The sequence below is a fragment of the Linepithema humile genome, chromosome 7, assembly GCF_040581485.1.
Source record: "Linepithema humile isolate Giens D197 chromosome 7, Lhum_UNIL_v1.0, whole genome shotgun sequence".
NCBI classification, from domain to species: Eukaryota; Metazoa; Arthropoda; class Insecta; order Hymenoptera; family Formicidae; genus Linepithema; species Linepithema humile.
The window spans coordinates 2,581,561-2,607,309 of NC_090134.1; the positions used below are offsets into that span (position 1 = coordinate 2,581,561).

Consider the following 25,749-nt stretch of genomic DNA (forward strand, 5'->3'; position numbering starts at 1 on the left):
TAATGCTTTGAATAAAATATTCATGTTATTGTTAAGAATATTATAAGAATATTGAGATATACAAAAAATAAAAATCCAATGTGACCCGCGATGAATTAAAATACATATAAAAAGTGCATATAATATGTAAAAGTAATTCTTGATAAGCGTTCTTAATGACATTCGCTAATTGAGCTTTTTCAATATTGCAAAAAAATATTGCACGCCTCTATTATAATTTAATAGCGCTGTCATATGATGATGTTATTATAAATATCTGAGAAGCTCGCGTCTCGCTGTTATCGTCACCGATCGATTGCACTTTCGAATCTGAATATTTTACTCTCGCATCTCGGAATTTTGACGAGTTCCAACGATAATGCACATTAATCGGAAGAATTATGAATTCGGATTTCCATTGTGCAAGGGAAACATACAATTTTCGTGCGCGAGTTCATAGCCCGCTCCAATCAGCGAAGCACGTAAAATCCATCAAATATGTTCCAATCAACTTTGCCATCTCCATTACACAAAACGTTATTGCATTCCTGTGGCGGATATGATTCATCCATACTTAATTATGATTACAAGTGTAGCATCAATCGTTATTAATCTCTGTCGAATGCGCGGCCATGTTCGCTGGGATCCATTTTAATTACTTTTAATTCGCGCGTTTTATCTAATTATTAAAATGAACATACGCGACGCAAAACACTCGAGCGTATCGAAAAATACAGAAGCAGTGCAGTGAAAAGTGCGGGGTGGAAAAATAAATATCGGTGAAAGATTCTACGTTGAATGACGTAATAGATGAACCGCTTATTTCGAATATTTTGAAATGTTCGAATGCCGCTTGAAATATGCGACAAAAATGCGCCAGTTCAAACATATGAAAGAAAAATGTTCAAATGACAATATTATCAGAAAGAGAACGACTGCCGGCTCGATTAATTAATCATTTTAATTTACAAGCATGCGATCATTAAAACTCAGTAATATTATCTACGTACTAATTTCTTTAAACAAAATATTGTTATATTACTTTATAGGAAAAATGACACTGCGTTACAACGCGCGCATATTATTTTATGATGTAATCATGTTTGAAATAAGAATAATGTTCATATAATATCATAAAATAAAAATACATTCGAGCCATTCACTCTGTCATGATGACGTAAAGCATTACATGTTACACAATCACATATTAATATATTATTTCTAATGGATCATCTATCAATCATTTCGTCACAGATATCGTCTAAATCGTCGATAAGGTCGCTTACTCGGTTCGATCGTATCGTTTGTGCAAGAAGAGGGAAGACGTATCGTGAATTGACGAATGCGTCGTTTGCTTTCATGGGGGTGGAAACGGTGACGTTGCATGGACTGCAAAGCTGGCAGGGGGATGGGTGAGAAATCCGGAGAGAGTTGTAACGGAATGGAAAGAGAGAGAGAGAGAGAGAGAGAGAGAGAGAGAGAGAAAGCGAGAAGGGAAAAAGGTTGCAAGGACACCAGTTGCTAGGCAGCGCCTCTCAATCAGCGTTTCGCCTCACGTTCTCGAAGCTCTAGCGTACACCGGATGCGTCCTCATAATGCCGCGTTCTTTATCACAGCGATTCATGCACTCGTACAACCGTAGCGAACGTTTACATCGGATATACAAGGTGTTACTGGAATATTTTAATGAAATCTGGGGAAATTTGAACTTAACATTAGTTGCAAATAAATATATTTTTTATTACAATACGTCTTGATGATTTAACGAACCAAAATATTGTTAAAGTTCTGTTAAAATTAATAGTAAAATAAAATTTTGTTCCGTTCAACGCGGGGAAGAAAAAGTAAGTAATATTTTAATTTCTATCATTAATTAAATTCGATACGCACAATATTTGGTTGCACATATTCTTTCTTTTTCGCGAATAATAATTTTTCATAATTAATTTCAATCGCATGTTGCATCAATTCGTATTAATTTAGTGCATCGTTAAGAAACAAGATAATTACATTTTATAAAAAAAAAAAATCATATTTCCAATATATCTGTCCTCCATGTCAAAGTATTCAAAAACTCGGATTTTTCTCCGAAACACTTTCCGGAAAGTAGTATCGCTCTTATAGTTCCAAGTGCATTCCTTCTTGATAAAAAGAACGCCGCGCAAGGATCGGCGGGCATCGAAAGCGTAAAAAAGAAATCCCAAGATCGTCGCCGTATTCAAATGGGTCGATGGCGACGTTGGGAGCTCCTTGCTTCTCCGCGCAAGTAGAAATGAAGACAGGTGGTTGAGGGAAAGAGAAAGAGAGAAAGAGAGAGAGAGAAAGGGAGAGAGAGAGGTAGAAATGTTTGAAAGGGACGAGGGATGCCAAAGGGGTGGATTGTATATAAACCTCGCGTAATACGCAGTAAATTAGCATCGGTTTCTCGCAGTAATGCCAACTCGCAACGAGCTGTTTCACCCCGCCCCCCGCCCCGATTCCCACCGCGTCTTTCCATTCGGTCTTTCTCCTCTAAGTATATCTCTCTTCGGGTGCATCGTCACGTCGTGATATCTTACCTGTTTCCTCGTCGAGATAGCCGTAGAACTTTCTCCATCTTTTTACCCCTCTCTCGACGGGAATGAGAGACGGGAAAAAGATTCTAAAGGAGCAGTGGGAAGTATTAGACGAGGACGGAAATTAGCAGCGCCGTGCTCTCTTGCGCTATTCCTCCCCCGAGGGCAATCTACCAATTAAAATGTTTCCATTCGCATGGACACGCACATAAAGCGCGGATTTTGTGTTAGTGTTAATATAATTAGTAGCCTAGAGGGAACTGTTGTTAAAGGGTACCTATCTGCGTGACTCGCACTCCACGGTATCGATAAGTTGGCTTTAAAAAGAACTTGATTTCAAAATTCGAGTAATCGCAATTCATCACGCAGTTCGTCGCACGCGTGTTCGATTAAAGTTCAATTCAACGATTCGCTTCTAAATTCCTTTAAAGCCTACTTTGCATTTCATCGCGATCAACCGCTCCGTTATTTATTCACCTCGATTTATTCTATTTACTTCGATAATTTCGCTGAATTTAAACTTGACTTGAACTTCACAAGAATCGATTGTTGCGTCTACTTCATGTTAATTCCAGAACATTTCATATGTCCATTATAAATACATATGATAATTTAAACTTGACTTGAACTTCACAAGAATCGATTGTTGCGTCTACTTCATGTTAATTCCAGAACATTTCATATGTCCATTATAAATACATATGATAATTATATTTCTCTAACTCAAAGGAAATATATTATATTACATTTTTACTCTACGAATGTACCGTTTCAACAATGTAACGAGCGCGCGGAAAAAGGGAAATAGTCGGAAGGGGAAAAAAGGGAAAAGAGTGCTCTTCGACGTCGGTTAATTGCATAATAGACTCTCATCCACGATGTTTAACGAACTACTACTCAATATGGTACAAGGTAGCTCTATTGTAGCGCGGTCAACGGCCATAATCGGTCAGCTCGTACATAATGAAGCATTCTTAATCGTAATGGCGTTAGCTGAAGCTTCGCTGACCACTCTCCTAATCTTCTTAACTCTACTCTGCCGTGCCGAACTCGCCTATACCTGTGAGCAGACCTCGTCTCCGCTTTTGCTGCAACGTGATAGTCTGACGAGTCTACCGTGCATAACCAAAATAGACGTCTCCCCGATTACCCGTGTAAAAAACGTGAAGTAACTGACATTAGGCTATTTAGCAAAATAATTAAAATAACATAGTAGTATATAATATAATTACATGTACCGTCACATATATAATCATCTTGATCAATAACTGTGGTTAGAAAAATTATAGGGTTATTAAATATTACATAAATATTAAAATGAAAAATATTCATGCATACACATTTTTCTACCGCGAACTTTTTACGGCTCGAGTTTTATATTAATTTCAATTCGAGATATTTAATTTTCGAAACTCGAAGGAAAAAATTCGATCAAATTTCGATAGCTAGATTTCCGCATACAATACATTTGCAATAGACGATAAGCGATAATCACCGAATCATTTAGTATGCAGCGCGTAAAGGCACACCGCACCGAAACTCGCAAGGATTCGCCGCGGATTAGCATATTGTCTATAATGCGCGCCGTTGCCAAGTGGCGATATCCTGTGCAACCCGAAATTGCATCCGACTCGAATTAGCCATTAGCATTCGAAAAGTGCAACGAACACGCGAATACGCTTTGTCCTCGTCTTTACAATGCAGCTTTGCGGCGGGAACTTCATATGCACTTGTGTGCGTGCGTGTAAAGAGTGGGCGGGCCATAAAATTTTTGATTATGACACGAGAAAAAGAGCATCATAAGGAACTCAAAACTGAGCATTGCATTTGCATAAAGGCTCCCCGTTGAGGGAGACGTTTCTTCGACAAAGCGGGCCAAGCCGAGAAGAAGAAGTAGAAAATGAAGAACAAAAGAGCGAGCCGAAGTATACGGTGGGAACATATTGCGTGGGAAGTGTGCAATTCGATTGTGTGCGACGGGATATTAAATAAAGCGGTCGGCGAATCTTCGGCAAAGCTTTTTTCGGAGGCACCGCCGCTCTTCCGTTCTTTAGAAACTTCATAATTCTAAGAGCGGCAATATTGTCAAGCTTAGGTGAAGTAATTCTGACGCTGCGCATATATTAACCTGATTCTGTTTTGATTTTCTTTTTTTTTTTTTTTTTTTTATTATCTTGCGGGGCATCAGAGAATTAAGAAAATTAGCATCGTCACAGACTGCTATCTCGCTCGAGTGGAAGAACCTAGATTCCGTTTTACACTTAATAAGAGAGAAGGAAAAAAAGTCCGTGCGGAAATGTTTTGCGCGAGACAACGTACAACTTCTCGGTAGCGACTTTAATTTTCTCGTAATTGAAAAGAATTGCCAGTTCGAATTCCGCGAAAATACCGGAAGGTAAATTAACTATATTTCCTGCCGTTAGCGATAATTTCACATTCGAGTTCTAGGATAGTTCACAGATAGGGCGGAAAAATTGTTCCTTTGCCTCTCCGATTTCTATGTTGATACGGCTTTATTTCGACCGGTGTGCGGTTTCGCACGCTTTGTCCCATATATGTATCGAAGACGGAAAAATCCCGAGCGATACTTATCGCGATTAACGCACGCTCGACGTGACGGTGTGCATGCCACGATATTGCTGATCGGAGTTCGCGAGCACAAAGCCGGGAAACGGTGAGAACGACTGCGAAAGGGTGCGATGAAGGGTGCGACGGGAGAGGATCGATTGCCCGGCCGCGATTACCATAAGCTCTCTTAATCCCGAAGTGGTAAGAATAGTCTTGACAGTTTCATCACAGAGCGTATATATCTCCGAATATATTGAAAGAGCAGTGCGGATAAGATTACAGCCACTCGCTCAAGATGTTCTTCACTAAAATTGATTTGAATATTATTACTATTATTGTGTTGGAATCTGTTGGATTTAAAATTGCATTTATATCGCCTGCGATCAGAATTATCTAAGAACTAAATAATAAGAATATTTATGATATATTTATAATGATAAACATAAAATATCGAGAATCATCCTTGCAATAATTCATTCGGAAATGATTTGGATATAAAGCGAATGAATTTTGCGCCGTTAAATATTTTATTTCTAGATTTTCGCAATGTATCGTGCGGATCGTATCGCTGTAACATCACAGAAATATCCGCCGCTGCCGCGCAATATGCATAAAATATGAATATTACAATATTAACCTTCGAATCGTCGCTGCACAACACAACGGCGCGGTGCTTCGTCGCTCTGTATGTGCGGCGCGTGCTAAAACGCGATATTAATATCCCGAAAATTTGAGCGCGATACACGACTGTGTTCTCTCATTTACAGCGAATTAATTGGTGTCTTTGCGGTCGCGCTTGCGATCGTGTCTCCTCTACCCCGGCGCTGTAAAATCTGCTGCAATGTCATTAATCCTTTTGCTACTCCATTATACGGCCATGTTTTTCCGCCTACAATTTTACAGTCGCTCAGTGTTCACTTGTGCAACTGTTTACCTCCCTCTATAAAATACTAATATCGTAGTTTATTACGTGCAATTTTCGGAATGGATTATTTTTATTTTTATTCTATTTTTTATTTTATTAATTATTTCCTATTTTATTATATATATCGTAAATACTATGCAATTAATTTTATTACTTAGAATTCCACTGAATTTTCCACATATATTAATTGTCTTTTACTTTTTTGCTCAAATTTATCTTTTATAGCGTTATTATTGTATTGTCAAACTTACGTGATTTTTTTTAAATTCCGACTTTTCTTCTAATAAATAAAACCCTCAGCACTCGGAGGATTAAAACGCAATACGCCGCACGATATTGCGCGTCATAAATATGGCGAGTCAATTATGCTATCAATAATGCAACCGCGCGAGCGTACGTCGCAGTAAAAATTACTAGGAGCTGAGTGAGATCGGAACAGCCGATGATCGACTAGATCTTTCGATGTAGAGCGTTAGCCACCGCACTCGAAAGAGATGGCCGTTTAATGACAAATGGCGAGAATCGCTTCGCGCTAACGCGTGTACTATCAGCTCGCTGTTTGCCTTCTGTCTTTCTCTTTTTCTCTTCCACTGATTTCGCCTGGAAACGGAATAAACTATGCAAACTCGCGCTTTGCACTTCGCCGATAACGCCGCCGCGGCAAATTGCACTGCGCGGTTTCGTAGTAGGTCATAAGGTCTCGGATGCAACGCGACAGCGCGTCTTTTTGAAATTATTCGCTAGCCGCGATAAAATATCATTTTTTGCGCGTTGATTTTGATTTCAAAACGAAAAAAAAACCACGAGTCAGTGTAAATAAAGCATGGAAATAAAATTAAAAGAATATTTATTTGAGTGATATATAAAAAGTGCGATAACTTTTTGAGATAGAGAATATATTTTTCGAAATTTTTTATCTTCCAATTACGAATAAATTATTCAAAATTAATACTTAATGCTACGACGTCAAAAAAGACTTTTTAACATCCTAAAATGATAAAAGTTTGTAAAAAAATCAAATATCGTAATACATTACAATCCGCGTCATCAAAATTACGATGCCTTATCACTATGTAGCCGCTTGCATCTCCGTGATACAGATAAGGGCGTTAGTGCCGGTCGGCCAGTAAATCTCGCGGCATTCAAATTTATTTGTTCAAAGATTCACGAGCCTCGGGTGCGCTCGTTGAGATACAAAATAGAAGCGAGCAGCTCCGCAAAAACCCTTCTCGCGCAATTGCACGGACAAATGCAGCGGGTAAATACAGATTTAGACCGAGAATATCGCCGCGTGACACAATCATGCGAGGCGTAAACGTCGGTATTAACCACATCGAGGAACGAAAGGTGATGATGATCGAGCACTTATGGCACCGAATATTATATCCGCGCATGCGTGATTATTATGGTTGATGCAATTTTATCATTTGTATACTATCATGCGGGTTTGCGCAAACCATTCTCGCGTATCACTCGCTCGCCGTTGTATCGCCCATTGTATTTGCATATAAACGAACTATTTCCAGGTTATACAGCGCTATGCCTGTTACTCGGCCGCTAAATTTTAATAGGAACACACGCCGACAACCTTGATAAAGTATGGTAAAACCGAACTGGTTCAATTTACGCGGTTATTATTGTACATGTGTTTCGTCGCCCGACTAGACAATAATTACGATAGAAATACTGGATGAGATATCCATTAATCGCGAATCAATATTACAATTAATAAATTCTAGTAACTGCCGATGTTGGCAAACATCACACTGACTGTCGCAAAATAGTGTGAAAAATAAAGTAATTTATAATATTAGGCATAGATTAGCAAGGAGATCCCACAGATCGCAACGATTGCGTTTACAAAGATTTAATTTTCTCGAAATCTATAGTTCTCATTATTTGGCTCCTTTATCGTATTCCACATTGTGCGTTACGAATTACAAACGGGATCGCCGATTGTCATCGTCGAGGCGAAAGATGATCGGTCGTTCCGATTTCTCCCACGCTCGACGGAACGTGAGACCGGCTGGTCGGATTAATTCCGAAACTGGCGTTCACGCCGCTCGCTGCAGCAGCACCCTGCACCACCGGGCCTTTCTTTATGCAAAAATCCCGGCCATTCATCGCGCGGCCAGGACCCCCGAAGCGTGCACTGCGATTGCTCGGCAGAGACATTTCCGCAGGAAAGGCAGAGAAAGGGTTGGCCGCCGCGTGAAAGCGGCAACGAGCGCCCACGAGAAAAATGCGTATACATGGTGGTCCGCTTTCGAGATTATCCTGAGATATCGAAATCTACTTTCAAAAGCCTCCGAGAATGAAACGCTTCTCCGCCATGCATCAATCGAAGTCTTAAAAAATTTTGGAAAGAAAATTCTATGTTGAAAATGTAAAATTTGTAGTCGCAAAATAATCAAACCTTAATACTTTATTCAAAAATTTAAAAAGACATGAGACGTTTCGTTCATTAGATTGAAATATCCGCTTGTATTTCTAATTAATTTAATTTAAAAAGTATATTCGCAGAAGAACATCTTTAAACATTGTTTTCCATTTTCATATTTTAGATATTAAATTATTATTGACTAGCAGAAATATTATATTACCTTCTCATCGCGTTAAATTTATGATATAAATTATTATTACAAATTAGGGTTCTCTCACACAATATTCTGCAAATATATACAATATTTTTCACTTCCGCCCTAAAATATTATATCATAAAACTTGAGCGCCATGAATCACCCGGTATATATGCCACTTCAGCTTTCGCGCTTAATCGATGCGTCTCGATTCCGACATCTGTCGACTTTGCGCTTCTTCTCCCGATATGCTCGCGACAACCCTTTCGGCACATTTTCCGAAATTCATGTAAAACTGCTTTCGGCGGGGGGGTCAGCCAGCTGCCTCCGGGATTTGCCTATTGTGTCAGTGAAACGGGGGTGGCTGTTAAATAAAAGCGGGCGCGTGTGCGAACGACCCGGATACATGCGAAACGCAAACGGTACGCGCTCGGTCCATCATCTCGCGGGATAAGACGCAACGCGTGTCGCAATTGGCAGGCAGATGCAATTCGACACAATGCACGCCTCGACAATGGACGTAATAGCCAAACCGTCGGGCTGCGTCACGACGATCATCGCCGAGTGACGATTTCGTCAGGGTGCGGGCGGCACCGCGGCGGCAAAAGTAGGGAGAACGCACGAACTCCGTGCCGCGCGCGTGACGATCGACAGAATCATACGTCAATGTCTTCCGCATAACCGCACGTTCGTTCGAACGCGGCACGTCGCTACCGAGAGATAAATAGTATTAAATGCCCGCTCCCGATCTACATATACGTATATACGCACACCGTGAGGAATGCGCTACGCAGAAGCGAGCTGATAGTGACCGTAATAACAACGGTGCCTTGGGTGGTGCGTAATGCTAGTTGTCGCTGAAGCGGAGCTGAGTAAGGCATTCTGTTGCGCTCAAGACTTCCTGTTGTACCGTTCGGCAAACATCGAGGAAAACTTATTAATTCTACATACATAAAGAATTCGGAATAAAAAAAAAAAAAAAAACTCCGAGTCCGCGATTTATTTAGCTGACATTTATAAATATAGTTGGCTGTGCGGATCGTTTCTAACATTTCAGTAGCGTTAAAGTCGACTTGTCCAATCTATATTTTTCTTTTTTTTTTTTTCATTTATTTAATGATATGCTCTCTGAAATAAATTTTTTTTAAGTATCACGTATTATGAGTCGCGATCATGAATTATACGACAAAATCATGAATTATACATAGCACAAAATACATGCATGCCAATAAGACCATATATCTATATTATTGTGATGCATAAATAGATAAAATAGCAAGAACAAGTAAAAACCAAGAGTTTGGAACCGGGAAGATCGGAACACTCTAACTAAATTATATTATTAAACGATTGCGTATGATCCGAATTAAGCAGTAACGCGTTGCTTCTAAAAAATGGAATTCTGCTAAAGATTTTAGAACGCAACGGGATAGTAAAACGATAACTCTTCAGATATGACAGAGCGAAACGCGCATCAAATTATGCGCGCAGCGTAGAAATTCATCGAAGCAAATCGATTCAGCGAAACGCCTCGCTGATGCGCTTACAAAGTGCATCGCATATTTGATTCCTGATAAACGGCCGGTTTTTTTTTCGCGTATTTTCCGCGCAAAATAAAAACGCATAAAATTCGAATAAAATTGCGGCAATGCTACTTTATTTATTTATTAATAACGCATACGCGCAACATTCTTATTCCGAGAAACGTGTTTTTTTTCACGGTACGAAATAAACACTGCGGATGTTCGATATCGGGTGTGTAAAATACCGCGAAAATTCCGTCCGAAAAAAGAACGAATTTAACAGATATAATAGAATATCGAAAGGAATGCGAGAACGCGCACAAATTCGAGACCAGCTCGAATGCGACAGGAAGCGTGTCGAGAATATTTCTGGACTGCCCTGTATTAAAGATACTATCGTATTATTTTTTAAATATGTCAAAAACGGAGGAAAATTCATAAATTTTAGCTTAAAAATAATATTATCATTATTTCGATCTGATTAATTTTGAACTCAAATTTCTTGTAATAATTTATATCATAAGTTTCATCTAATCCTGAAAAAATATAAATTGATAGAATAAATATAATTTTAAAATATTAAAAATACTAGTACAGCAATATATTGTCAATATTATATTTTCCACGTATTATATAAAACATTCGTAATTAAATTCCTAAATGATTTGAATATTTAGGAATAAAATACTTAAAAATACGAAAATTAATTTGCGGTTGAAATAATCTCTAACAAAATAAGCAATAATATTGAAAATTTTTTTGTTTCAATTTGTGCATATTTATTTCATCGGGCTATTTCTACTTTCGCTGGTCTCGATTTTGCCTTGGAAAAAAAAGCTCGATTGAAAGATCGCGCGCGATAGAGATGCTGAGAATTTCTCTCCGCGTCGCGTCGAGAAACGATGCACTTCCGCGTCCATGGAAACTGAGCACCTGTTGTAGAGATGCTCATCTTTACATATATACCTCTGCGCTCGGCTTTTATGGCACGCGGGCACATACTTGGCGCAAGAGGCATAGGTAACGGTAGATGTTTCCACCTATACTAAAAGGAGATTCGAAGTGAAAGGAGCCGGGAACACGCTGTGATCCAGTGCTTCTCAATTTGAGATAGATATTCAAATTGAGAATATCGATGACGAGTACGAATTCGAGGATGCACAAATGTCACATTTGCGAGCGATATAAAAAATTGACGTTTTGATTAAATAAAGATTTTCTGACAGATCGCAACCTTCTTAAAGACACATTCCACGATATTTAAGAACATAAAATGTCAGAATTACAGAATATAATTATTGCGAACCGCAAAATATCTGCAAAAATTAATTACGGAACAATTAAATTATGAAAATGTATCCATAATTATAAAAGTATAACTTCCAATATTATTATAAATGCTGGTCAGGAAACAAGCAGAAATATACATACGTAATGTTTTGAAAATATCTAGAAATATTTTTAATTGCAAAATTACGAATAATTATCATAACTATAATAAAAAATTATAAAATTCCCTCGATTTACATTATTTTGTCCGACTTTGAAAGAGAAATTATTATATTTCTCTTTATCTGCTAATTCTTGAAAATTTCGTTATACCATTCATAATACTTAATTTATTTATTATATTTAGTATCATTTAATATAACTTTTATTTGCGTTAAATCCTGTTGAGAATCTCGTGAGCGATTTTTTGAGAGATGTTATTCTCAGTGTAGCGCTCGTATCGATAATAACGAGCGAACGTAAAATGTAGAAATTGTTGAGTATTAAGTTACGCATTTACAATCGTACGCTCGGTTACTTAAATAGCGTTTCAAATTTCTCACATCTTCTTTACACGTAAGATATTCTTGCTAATTTGACGTTTATTTTCCTCTGATCTGCTATTCAATGTATTTTCACCGTAAAATTAAGCCACAAATTTAAATTTTGACGAGATAATACTGATTTGAGATAAAACTTAATTATTTACGCTCTCTACTTTAACTTGTAATTGATCTAAAATTATTGACGATTCAAATTTGGGACAAATAGTATTTTTCTTAGCTTCAGTGTGTTTGTGTGGTCCAGAAAAAAAATATGATACTCCTAGGACATTCTGTACATATGTATCCACATACGCAGGCACCTACATATCGGCGCGCATCTTCCATATCATGTATATGCATGTACACGCATTACGTAAACGCACTTGAGCGGTGTGACTACGCATAAGGGTGGCTTTATAAAAAATTCCATAAAGATCGATGGCGCCGTTACCATGGATATTGCGATCGCTATACGTTTAAATGCGTCTGCAAGTACATTTATTATGGCAGCTGCCGTGCTCGCATAACGATCAATTCGGACTGGCGTAATTCATCACGCGAGGCGCATCTTGTCGATCTTCGTTGACCAACGCAATTATTCGAGCTTTTTTTTTTTATTTTACTAAATAAAACGATCGAGCGAAATAGCTAGTGCGGGAAGAATAGGGAATGAATAATATTCGAAAAGAACGCGAATAATATTAAATTGAATAACAAATGTTTACACAAGTTACGTGGACAATATTCATATATTCATAGCTATATATTTTTATATTTATAACTGTTACGTAAAAGCGAGCAACGCAATCTATATCTTCGCTCATAAATCCAAGTGTACTTTATCTCTTGCAAAAAGTAGCGATAACGAATTGTTTAATACACCTTCCATTTAAGCGCGATATTACATCGCGGTAATCGCGAACAGGTCTTTATCGCTGACGTCGCTTCCGTCTTGGACCTTCTTCCTCAAATAATTGGTTGAAGTACTCACGCGAGATTCATTAAGCAGCGATGTAATCGGCAATTCATGCCGAAGATGAGCCGACTCATCATTAGATACTCCCCTCCCCCTCAGGAGGAATCTACTTTACTATTACTTAAACGAACGCACAACGCACTTGGCGCCTCTATCTACGATCTATGACTGCAATTTCGACGACTGTAAGTTCCTGCGAACTTCGTGGAAACATTTTTAAGAAAACAGGATCTATAATTCTGACAAAATCACCGAGTCAGTGCAATTGTTTTGTTTGATTTTCTAAATTCCTTGCTTAAACTTGAAGAACTTCATTCTGATACATAAATTGTAGAAATTTAAAAGTTTAATTGTGTTTTACACAACTCAATTTTATTTCGACTTACATCTGATTTTATAGTATTTAAACATGAGAGTAAGAGTTACGTTAAAAAAATTCATTAAAACATCATCTGAAATGACATAAAATTTCGCCGAAAGAAAAAGGTTTTTGTAACTGTTTACCACAAAGGTAATATTAGATTCTTGGCGACTGATTATATAACTGTCGAGACAAGGGCACGATCGCACGTGTAAGAAGACAGCTACTTAATGCAAATGGTTATCCTTCCGGCGCCTTTTTGCATCTCACGGATCGAATGCATCGTGTATCGAGTACTCGTCGATATATCATTAAGAAATATGATTCAATTTCTTATGTAACGATGATAATGAACATTTACTTGAATGAAATGAAGACACCTCCATTTTTCTTTCTAGATGTAAGAATAGACAAAAAAACCGCTTATATATATATTTTTTTAAATTCACACATTTACCAATAATAAATATATAAATTCCAACATTTAAGAAATGCACAATTATTCAGATAAACATCTAGTGATATATCAATTTTAAGTTTAAAGCTTTCAGCGTAAGGATGAAGAAATCTATAATTTATAGGATATACTTTATTAAATGTCACTTGACATTTTTTTAATTCATTAATCAAAAAGTCTTCACTTTAAATGACATTTGATACTTGAAAAGAAACTTGTGAATCGTGGAATTTTACAAATTTTGCATCAAGGATCGCTCAGTTCTTTAAAAGTATTCCATTCTTTTTTTTTTTTTGCAACCGTGATGCACCTTGTGTATATATACGACCATCGGAAGGTTAAGAATCGTTTTTCTCGTGGCTTTTTATCACATCGCCACTGGACACCGATCCAGCGAAGGATCGATCGTGCGATTGAGCGAGCGAGCGAGCGAGCGAGCGAGCGATTGCGTAACTTACACTTGCGTTACAAAAGCCGCAATCTCGATAACGACCTTTGCGCGGCAGCGGCGGCCTCACACGTGCGTTCCCAAGGAATCCGTGCAGCCTGGCGTGAAACCCACGCGTGCACGCACCTAGGCGTACACGTACGACATGTACCTACGTACGCAAGTACGCGCGATCGGAAAATTATGCGCGAATGGAGCGCATGCGAGCGCAAGTGAAAGAGCGAGCGTGTCTAGGACCGGTTACGTCGATTAGTCGACGTTAACCTTTCAATTCCTAACCGAAGTTTATTTCAGCACATATATATATGTTTCATAAATTTTGAATAATTATTTTTTTTTTTTTTTTTTTAGCTTACATTAAACTTTAAATTTCGCGTCTCAAAATCTAAAGTTCAACAGATAAATTTTATGTATTATTCATATCGATTAATTCAGCATAAAATTATCGCGCCTTTGGTAAAATAAATCCGCTTAAAAAGTATCTCGGAGATATAAAATTAAGTTATGAATACGACAGTTAAAATTGAAGAATAAGTAGAATTTAAGAAGTAGAATTTATAAAAAATTGTTTGTGTCGCGTTTATTCATCAGATATTTAACATATAATACTATTTTCCCCTAGTTCGAAGAAATCGCTTTTTATTTTGTTTACTTCTCCACTTTTTTATTTTATTATATTATAATAAATAAATTTTATTGTATTATAATAAAAAAAGGAATTTAATTGAATTCGCAGTCTGTTGTACTGCTTCGCGTTTCTCACATTCAGTCATCCAACATCTTTATAAAACTTGACGTAATTATCAGAATAATCACGAAGCAATTTGAAATACAAATGACATTTTCATGACTCCAATATCTGGTTCTGGAAATGGAAGAATCAACATGTAGGTGTGCATGTATCCGTGCATGTATGTTAAATTTAAAAGTAAAATGGCATTCTATGATTCACTAGGGCCAATATTAAGATAATCGATGCTATTTCATAATATAGAACACGAGTAAACGCTGGGTTTAGAACAACTAGTAATAATTTATAATTTGGATTTAGAGCAACGTCATTCCAGCTTTCCAAATAATTAACATTATTCTGTGACTTAAAACTGGAGGAACGATTACATTCTATTACCTAAATATTAAAGAATAAAAATACGTTGTGAAAAATACTTCTGATAAACGAATTCCATCTTTAATTAATCAGCTTAGATATCACTTTCGGAATCCTTAAAAAAATTAGGTTTTTTACGAAGAAAATCATACGCTAAATAACTCTATTATCAAAGACTCTGATTCAAAATATTACATTATCTACATTTCCTTTTTAAGAATAAAGAGGATTTCTTCCTTTCCATTAATCTACTCATAATTGGACATGAAATTTTGCGTGTTATCTATCTAAAGAAGACACGGCAAACTGCAGTTTCAGTTTCACACTGACTGATGCACGCGCGAGAATGCACCTAGGCTAACTAGCGCTTAATTAACTGGTAACCAGCTGCGGCGCCGACGACGACGACTCTTCCCGCGATCGCGCCCGAGCGAGCGAGCGAGCTTTCGCATTCCCTCAACATCGCTCAAGGCCGCGTCATTCTCGCGACGTAGAACGAATAATGTCGAGCTCCGCCTCTCCTCTCTGCGTGCGCTATCTGCAATTTTATCGACGAGGCCCGGCCGTGCACAAAGTGAAGAGACACGGCCGGCCAGACTGAGGGTCGGCGTGGAGGGAAAAGAGCGAGGAGTCGGCTGCATGGATATTTTCGCCTTCTCTCTCCAGCAATCGTGCAAGGTCTTGATCCTAGCAAAATCACCACTGTTTACGTACGTTAGAGGTCATGGAAAAGCCGATTTCGAATCGCCAGAGAGAAAGAGAGAGAAAGTAGGAAAGCTTCCACACTCAAAAAAATATTTCGCTGATGTAGTTAGATTTCTAGATATCGCAACAAGAATGTATCGCTATTTTTCGTATCTGTGAAAATATTGTTTGTCACATATAGAATTTATAGCAGTAATGTTCTAGCAATAGCTTCTGAAAAATTTAGGTACCATTGCTAAATGTTATTCATTGCATGATCTAACACGTGATTGATCTTATATAGATAGGCGCTTTAGAGAAACTTTCTTTTTAAAGTTCACAAACAATACAGATATATATTCTGTTTCTGTCATCTAAACTGATTAAGTAATTACATATGCAATATCACAACAGTTGCTAATCATTTATCTGTTTTAGTTAATTTTTTACACCTAGAAAATTTTAGCTATTATTGCAAGATCATTTTTTTGAGTGCAGATAGCATCTGTATATTTCGTGAAATTCTGTGTAAAAAGTCGAACTATGATGGTAACTAATGGATGTCATTTGAGTTAATTAATGCATTAATAATAGCTCAAGTAAAGCTTGTCAATTTATAAGTTATATTTTTCAATTTTCCATATTTAAAAAAATAATAAAAACCGAATATAATGTAGAAATTAGTTACAATTGCCATAGATATCGCCACTTTCTTGAAAATATATATGACAATCCGAAATAATCATAAAAATCAAGCCATAAGAGACAAAATAATACTCTGAAACTCTGAAAACTTTAAAGATCGTGCGCTTTTATTGTATTAAATTGTCCACGTCTTGTATTCCTTTAAATATAAATTTTATTACATTAATTTATTAGTATAAAATTTTGTAAGCTCTATCAAAAGCAGATAAGCGTATAACAATCCATTAAGATATTTAAAATTTTTATAATGTGTAAAGTCCAATTTTCTTCTTCAGAACGTTTAAGCTTTACAATTCGTATATCTCAGTTTTGGGCCAAATGCTTTTTCCTCGTACGCCCACGATGTACATCCACGTGATCGAGATTACAACGAGTTCATTGGTGCTTCTGGATGAATGATGGACATCATCCAAATCGGACGATGACGATCGAAAATGACTCGAAATAAACTGAATTTCTGACAGCGTTAGCATTTTAGTGATTTATTTTTATATTTTGATATCTCAAAAATTTATTAATTTATAGCTTGTATTAATAAATTATAACGTCACGATAGACTGAGTCATATTTTAAAAAAGAAGCAACAATTATTTAAATTCTTTGTTTTTCGCAAATTATATATTAATATTATTAAACCGTGTGAAAATTTTAGTATACAAAGAACCAAAGCTAACTTTTGATGATTAAAAAGTTGCAAGAATTTCATAAATTAAAAGTTTCATAAGTTAAAAGCAATTAACAGGCCATTAATATAATTAATTTTCAAAAATCATTACATCGAATGACAACTTAAAACAGAAATCCATCTCATAAAAAATCCACAAACTGGTTATTAAAACTTATCATAATGAATGCAAATATATACACAAATATATACACAAAGTAGACATCCTGCCGAGCTCGTTAATCTAGTGGTAGCAGTGGGAAGTAGCGGGAGGGGACATTCCTCTTCGGCTCTACCATTCAACACCTCGCCTTTGCAATAAAAACGGTCGGATCATCGGCTGATACACGATGAGGTGAGGTTTGGTTCACGCGTGCGTCACATGCCCTGCGTAGTCGCGCGAGCTATGTATAACGAAGAAGAAGGCGAAGAAGAAAAGGAAAAAGAGACCAGGACAGAACAGGTCAGACGACGGTAGGTGGCTAGGATGTCTGCCTCGTGTCGCGGATGTAAACGCCAAGTCGTCATATTAGAGTGGCGGAGAGGAGCCGCCGTGCGCGAAGTAAGCGCTCCACTGAGGAAGATGACTGTGCGAGGGGCGAGGGGGCTCGAGGAAGGGGGTCCAATGACGTCACCGGCAACCTTGAGCACCGACCTCGGACAACGAGTCGCCCGGTTTATCTATATACACGCGGGAGAACGAAGAGGCGCTTTCCTCTTCACGCGTGCGCCTGAGCGAGCGAGTGCGCGTGCTGAAAATTAGCCCGTTTTAAAGTCCACTCGCAATGATCATCCTTCCTTTCAGATTTATGCTGAACATGTAGATTCTTCAGACGAATGCTACATTGAAATCGCTCAAATTAGCATTGATTATAATTAATTAGCTTTTATCTATAGAATTCATAATTAATGAATCTTTCTCTCATACGATTTATATTATAATTATACCGTTAATATATTTTAATTACATGTAAGACACGGAACTTTGGAATTAATTAAATTTTTCGAAAAATTTACGAAGCAATGTGATCTTATGTAAGTTCCGTTATAGAAATCTAATGTCCTTTCTAAATCGTTTCGAAACTATTTGATAAAGTCCAAAATTGTAGAAACTTGTCTCATTATGAAAGAACCTAATCTAATCTCGGACGATCGAAACTGAAAGCTCGAGCATTTAAGCTCGGCGCATTTTTGACAGTAGAATAATCGTCAATCGCGGCTAATGCTGTGCTGATGGCAAACTTTAACCGTTAGCCTTGCTATCCTGAATTAACACTCAATCTTATTACGCGACACCGCGATGTTATCGAGTTATCCTGTCTTTGAAAATGCCACTCTACTCATTCTACTCCAAAATTATATCTTTACAATACAGTTATAGTACAACTCTTGAAATAGTATTACTAGAAACGATATAATTTCAACAAGCATTGAGAATGTTCTTACTGCTTCAATTAATTAATTAATAAATAATTATATATATATATAATATTGATGGCAAAATATGAAAAGAACATTTCAATGGCACATTTAAAGTTCCTAATCTTTGCATACTTACATTTTACCAAAAACTGATTTATGCGTCTGATGCTTTGAGTTCAATGAATTGATAACATGCGTTTCATTTACAATAAACTGGTCGGGTAGAAATAAAGTTGATCGCATAACGAATTATATCGATTCCCGACGTCTGCATTACATCTCGCCGTCAGCGATGGCATTCGAGAATGTAATTTTGGAACCATATCCCTGACGGTCTGACGTGTCATAAATATAGCCCGCGCGATGAAAATTTTAACGAGTCCATTAGTGCTTCTGGATAAATGAAGGAGATCCAAATCCGCTCATAATAACGGAAAATGAGCCGAAATAAACTAGTGCGACTCGCCATGATGCCGCCTTGACAGATACTATTCTTATATTTCTCTCTTATTTCGGATATTAATGATCATAATTTTCACGTCTCGGAATAAAATTAAAAGTAGGATATCGAAAGAAAAAGTGAGGCGCTGTCTGTATTTTATAATACTTCACTTGCTTTTAAACCGAAATGGTTCTTTTATTTTATACCTCGAGAAAATAAAGTATAAGTGTGCGCAGCTTTATGTTATTTCTATACTTTCCAAAATGTTAGTTCTGATTTATCACATTTGATTAAATAATCATTAAAAATCAAGATATTTTTCTATGCGATGTCTCCAATTTGAATTAATAAAATTTACATATAATTGTACCACATTTTCTTTTCCACAATTGTACGATCGTTGCAGTGTAAAGGATAAATGCAGGATTAATATAGAATAAAAATTATAAAATGTCTCGTCATGTCAGTAAGAAGAACCTATTCTGGTACACGTATCGAGCGTCTCACCGATACATTCACACAAAACGCCTTCGCAAAAAGCACCTATTTATTGAGACGCGAGAGTTCCTTTTTTTCTCATGATTGTCTGGCGCGGCGGCATTTTGCACGTCGGTCTTCTCACCTTCGTAAATTCGAAGGTTGTCGTAGGTCATGCGTCCAGACATAATCATGATTATGCGCCTGCGGCGGCAATGGCGGCGGCAACGATGGCACATGATAATCGGCTGACGCCGAATTTCACTTTCGACTTCACGGTCCGATTATCTGCAAGAGAGCGAATAGATAAGGCACGTCTTACGATTGTGACGATTAGACAATTAACTGAGTATGATGGAAAGCGAAGACACCCGGCGTTAATGTAATTTTCTATAAAGATCTCTCATTGTATTATGTCCGATGCAGCGGATTCGCGCCGTTGAACCGCCGTCGATTTAGCCTTAACTCACTTGTAATTTGTCTGCCGATTAAGACCTATTATACCGTATTCCCATTATACGTCTCTTGCATAACCAAAATGTTTTACATAATTAATCAAAACCTAATGAAGATGCATTCGAAATATTTAAGATGGATAAATTATCGCTTCAGGTATATAAATCTCTTATATTACCCTTCTTTATAAGTTTTATTTGAGCACATTTTTACCTCTCATTGCATTACATTTTAAAAGAGCCGTTTAATTAAAATTTTATAACTTTCAATTTATAATTTTATGAATCTTATAACTACTTTACAAAAATCTCTTGGTGTTATAAATTATATTCAAAATTCTTCACAAGCAATATCGAAAATCCTCTCTCTAGGAAATTATGAATTACTCGCGGATGCAGATTATAATTTTGTAGAAATTATAATTAAATAACGTTTATAAAATTCGTCATAAAAAAATTAATTATTTCATTGAATATGAAAAATTTGGAAATATTCCATCGAGAGATGAACAAATTGCCAAATCGATAGTTTCACGGATCTCTAGGTGCATAGATCACTTACAGACGAAAGATTCGAATATACCGGCCTACCGTGGTTCTCTCATGTAAAACTAATTCGATCGACACAGCGGCAGCGCGAACGAGGCTTTAATTACGCAGCATGAATATGCAAGAAAGAGAGGCCATAATTCGTATATTGTGCGAAAATATTAGCGCGCCGCCGGATAATTACGTCGGTTTGAAAAGCAGCCCGACACGCGGCCGCGAAGAAAAAGTCGATCACCGACGAATATTGATAAAAAAAAAGAAAAAAAAACAAAAAAGCGTCCTAGTTTTTAAACGAGTCGCATACACGCGCCGATACGCGAACGCGAGTTCTGCGCGATGGGATCTCCGGGGAAATTAACGCATCTAGAAATCAAGGTACTCATTTTGCGCGTGCATATAATGACCTTTCTTTTTTACCGCGCTCCACGCCACGCTCGGAAAATAGACTCGATAAATATCGCAACAATGATCGTGAAAAATATGCAATTAATCGGACGTATCTGTGAAATATTATAATTGAAGCTATTGAACGCATCTCCACACGTTTCTAGTATATTTTTGATAAATTTGCCGCATTATACGAACTGAATTATACGATCTCCGTGAACCTTACGCCATCCAATTATAATTTGCGCGAGACTGGCTGCTAACAGAACTCTTACTAAAAATATGAATGTCTCCCATTTTATTTCCACGAATCTTAGAAATTGCATAAATCGCAAAATAAATAAGTGAAAAAGATTAAAGGATAAAAATGGAGTAAGTACTATCCAAAATTTCTCAGTTATATCTGAACTAAATTTTACTAATTAATGGAATATTTAAATACGACGGACTATAAAGATGATTAAAATGGAGATATATGTGTTATAGTGCATTCATTTTAAGAATCAATTCTGGAAACGCTATCTTGGAAAATCTTGAAAACATTTCCCACACATTTAGAATATTAACGTATTAAATAATTTATCATTCGCAATATATTACGATAGCACACGTAATATATGTATAGTAAAATTATATAAATTAGGATTAACTTGAGAAAATTGAAACGTGTTTTTCCAATTATTTCCAATTATTTCCTTCACAAATTTTGCATATATTACAATGATATATTACAATGATACTAAAAATAAAATGTCGGCGACATTTTATTACAGAATTAATATCAAGAATCCGTGTTTTCTTAACAGTGCATAAGTTTAACATGAATGGGATTCATCCTGATTCATTTCTTGATTTCTTTCTAATGCTGACCCTTCGAAGTGTTATATTCTTTTTGTCGTTATCAATATTTTTCTTCGCTATCGCTTTCGCGTAACGATAATGTGTAAAATGTATCATCGAAGATAACGTTGACGCAACCCAAGTGGATCAAAGTGCAAGTTTATTCACGCAGGCTGTAACCCTTAGAAGTAAAGGTACACATTACAGCACATTACGTCAACCTTTGTCACTATCACGTCACAAAGAAGATAACGTCTTTTGAGAAGTTCTGACGATAATCGACGTTTATGGTTGCGTAACAGCTGCTGTTAGTATAGCGATACCAATATGTCACAGTGGGCGCATCACTCGAAATATTTCACTTAATGATTTACTTGATAATTAATCACCGTTAATTAATTAAATTAATAACACACCTGATAATATCTATTGAACTAAATTTATCATAAGCTTATAATGAGCTTATAATAAGTTAATTTATACTATTCTATAAATGTCATACTTATTTATTTAATGATTTAGTATTTAGAAATAACTTTTCTGGCGTTAATTTTAATGTTATAGTTAAAAACGGCTGTTCTTATTATATTTGCTTTCCTACATATACATTTATAATATTTTCTCCACATACAGTTTGAATATTTCAACAACACGATTTTAAAACGTACGTACTCATTTTGCAACTTATTACTTGCAACTTTTAACCTGTCATCTGTAACTCTCAAAGTTTCAGTCCTCTCTCGATTTTCAACTCCCAACTCTCAATTCTCATCGCGTAGATTGGTCTTCCGCCACTTTCGACGTGTAATGATACTTCCAGTCGCGATATGGCATGATAAAAAATGTGGACTCTTCAGTCTCATTGACTATTTCAAGCGTATTTCCAGATGTGTAAGCATTGAAGCGGAACGTAAAATTGCGAAGCGCAAAGCAGGAAAAAGCGCCACGCGCTTGCGATTTATGCAACATTCATATCCTTTAACAATGACAGCGCCAGAGGACACGGGCATCACATCTTTAAAAAGAACACAGTCGCGTTTCGAGCCAGACAGAATATTAACAAGCCGAAGTCGCAGTCTCGCTGGCTGGCTGGCCGGCTCTTCATTCGCATTCCGTCTTCGGGAATTCGAGGATAACGGGTGGACATTAAAGTCGCGAGATCAAAGGCGTCAAACGGGTTTTCTGAAAACGGGAAAATTTTAAAGCTGCACCGGGACGAAGCAAAGCGCGCTAAACCTCAAATGACGTCTTTAACGAAGTTAGCACAAGGTAACGCGATTCGCACTGATCCCGATCGCGCTCAGTTCGAGCATAAATAAAGACCAATTTTTACGATCTCGTATTTAATTACAAACGCATTCGCACTCTGTATGCAAAGAGCATTTGCTAAGCATTTTAATACGGAATTCAACTCCAATGTAAATGCATTCCAATTGAAATGTGACCTCGTGTAAAATTGACCTTAACTGCACGCGCATTCAACGATCCAGATCGTGTGAATCGAAAACGTTATTAGATCGAGGTTGTCGTTTATCATCAGGAATTTCACTTGAACCCGCGCAAATCAATTCCTCGCATATTATGAACACAGCTAGAGGAAATGAGACGGGATTTTTATCACTTCTTTTTTTCAATGGAAGATGACGTGAGAAACCGAGAATTTAAAGATTTAAGAATTCAAAGGCCTAAATACTTAAAAATCTAACGGTTCTGAGAATTTAATTATTGGAGAAAATCTGAAGATTGAAAAATCCGACAATCTGAGAACTTCAATTTTCGAAAATTTAAGAATCCGAGATGTTAAATGACGCTTCTCAAGATATCGCTGTGTCATCGATAAAGCTACAATTACGATATCGAATAACTAACACGCTGCAACTGGCATTTGCAATTCACATAATGCGCGAGCGGACAGATAAGATCACGATCGCACAAGATTCACGATTTATTGAAATATATGCATCGATTCGCATTGAACACGTGGTGCGGTAAAGTAGCGGCAGTAATACACGTGTATGTGCGAGGTTCCGCGGAAGAACAAATGATCCCTTGTCATAAGATGAATTAATTATCACCTGTTATTAACATAAGACCCTCGTGTGCGTCGATATTTAAATAACGACTACCTTCGGCACCGAGGCTGCTCCGTGCTTCTCTAAGAACTCTATTGAACATCTCAAGATACATGAATGCATTGGAATGATATATCAAAATTCTGCGAATGAAATATGACAAAAATATGCAAATAAAAAAAAAGACATGAATAAATTAAAATTAAAATTTCTAAATATGAGTACAAATTACAGATTTTAAAAACTTAAAAACATCCCATAAAAAAAATTAAACGTCCCATATTTTATAAATTTAGAAATTTAAGAATTAAAAAATCAAAAAATAAAAATAATTTAAATATTCCAGAGTCTCAAAATTTATAGAAATATAATATTTTAAGATATCTGAGAAAGTTTTGCAAATTTATAAGCCCTGTTATTTAAGAATCCATGAATTTATAAATATAAAAGTCTGAAAGTAGACATTCGAGTACTTTAAAATCTGAAGATTGCAAGATCTGGAAACTTGCGAATTTATGATACTAAAATCCGTGTAGCTAAGAATTTAAAAATCACAAAATTAATATCTTTCGTTATGAGCTTAAGACGCTCGTTAAATATGTTTAACATTTAAATAGCCAGCATCGTTAGCGCAAAGCTATGTCTGGGAGCTCCGCCGAGTGTCTTACGATAAGCGAATGCGTAAAAGCGTCCTCGAAATTCTGCGGACGCGACGTTATAAAGGTATGCAAGCATGCAAACGAGTCGTGAGGGAAAATTCCCACGAGCTTTGATGCTGTAAACGAGTCGCAACTCTTCGAGATTACTTTACGGATTTCTGCAAATAGCGTTCATTGAGATATAATATTGGAGCTAGCTCTTATTCGATATTCATTGCAAAATAAACACTATCTTTCTAATTCTTTCGCCAGGTCAATTTTTTTTTATAATTTAATACAAAATATTATATCAAAGATCTTACAATTTGAGACATAAACTTTTATTTGTTGCGACAAACAATTTTTTCTCCATGATTCTTACTACGAAAAAAACTTCTCACTCTTAATTGCATAAAGAATCTCCATCAAGAAATAACGCGATAAGAGCAGAACGTACTGTACATGTTCAATTATCGATGCAAATTGGACCAATGACATAAATAATGTGAGACTCGCGTAACATCACGTGTTTACTCGATTAAAACACGCGTAACGGCGCCGCCTGTTTAACGACAACGCATAAATCCATTCGCGGGTTTTCTGCGCGTTTCTGCCGTCGCGGCCAGAAGACGGGAATATCAACAAAGCGGAGAACCACTGAGCAGCCTCCAATCGCCCGCGGCGGTGACGTCAACCTCCTGCGTTGCATCGCGCGCAAAAGCGTATCGTCGTATCGTTGCACTTGCAGCACGGCTGCACATGCGCCCCCGGATGCAGTTGAGAGGAGCGGGTGTGCGCGTACTCGCGTCATTCATCATCAATCGTCGTAGAAAAGATATCCGATCTTGACGTGCGCGTTTAGCGGTAAACACGGTCGCAAAGTGCACGATTTATCACATTTCAGAAAACACTCCAACATTAATAAATTGATTTTAAGTAAAAAATATTAATTCAAAAAATTAAAAGATAAAGAATATATTTTCTATTTCTAGATTTTTTTAATTTTTGTGCAAATTTTTGGCAAACACATCCAGCATTTATACGATCCTTTTTAAGATATATCTAGCATTATGTAAATATATATCAACTTGAGTCACAATTAAAAACCACATTTAGCATTA

The 25,749-nt window shown here is 36.9% G+C and overlaps 1 protein-coding gene across 2 annotated transcripts in view; it reads right to left on the reverse strand.

Annotated features, from left to right (window-relative positions):
• The window catches only part of LOC105678422 (forkhead box, sub-group O), a 153,258-nt gene that overhangs the window by 80,696 nt on the left and 46,813 nt on the right, over positions 1 to 25,749 (reverse strand). The window lies entirely within an intron of this gene.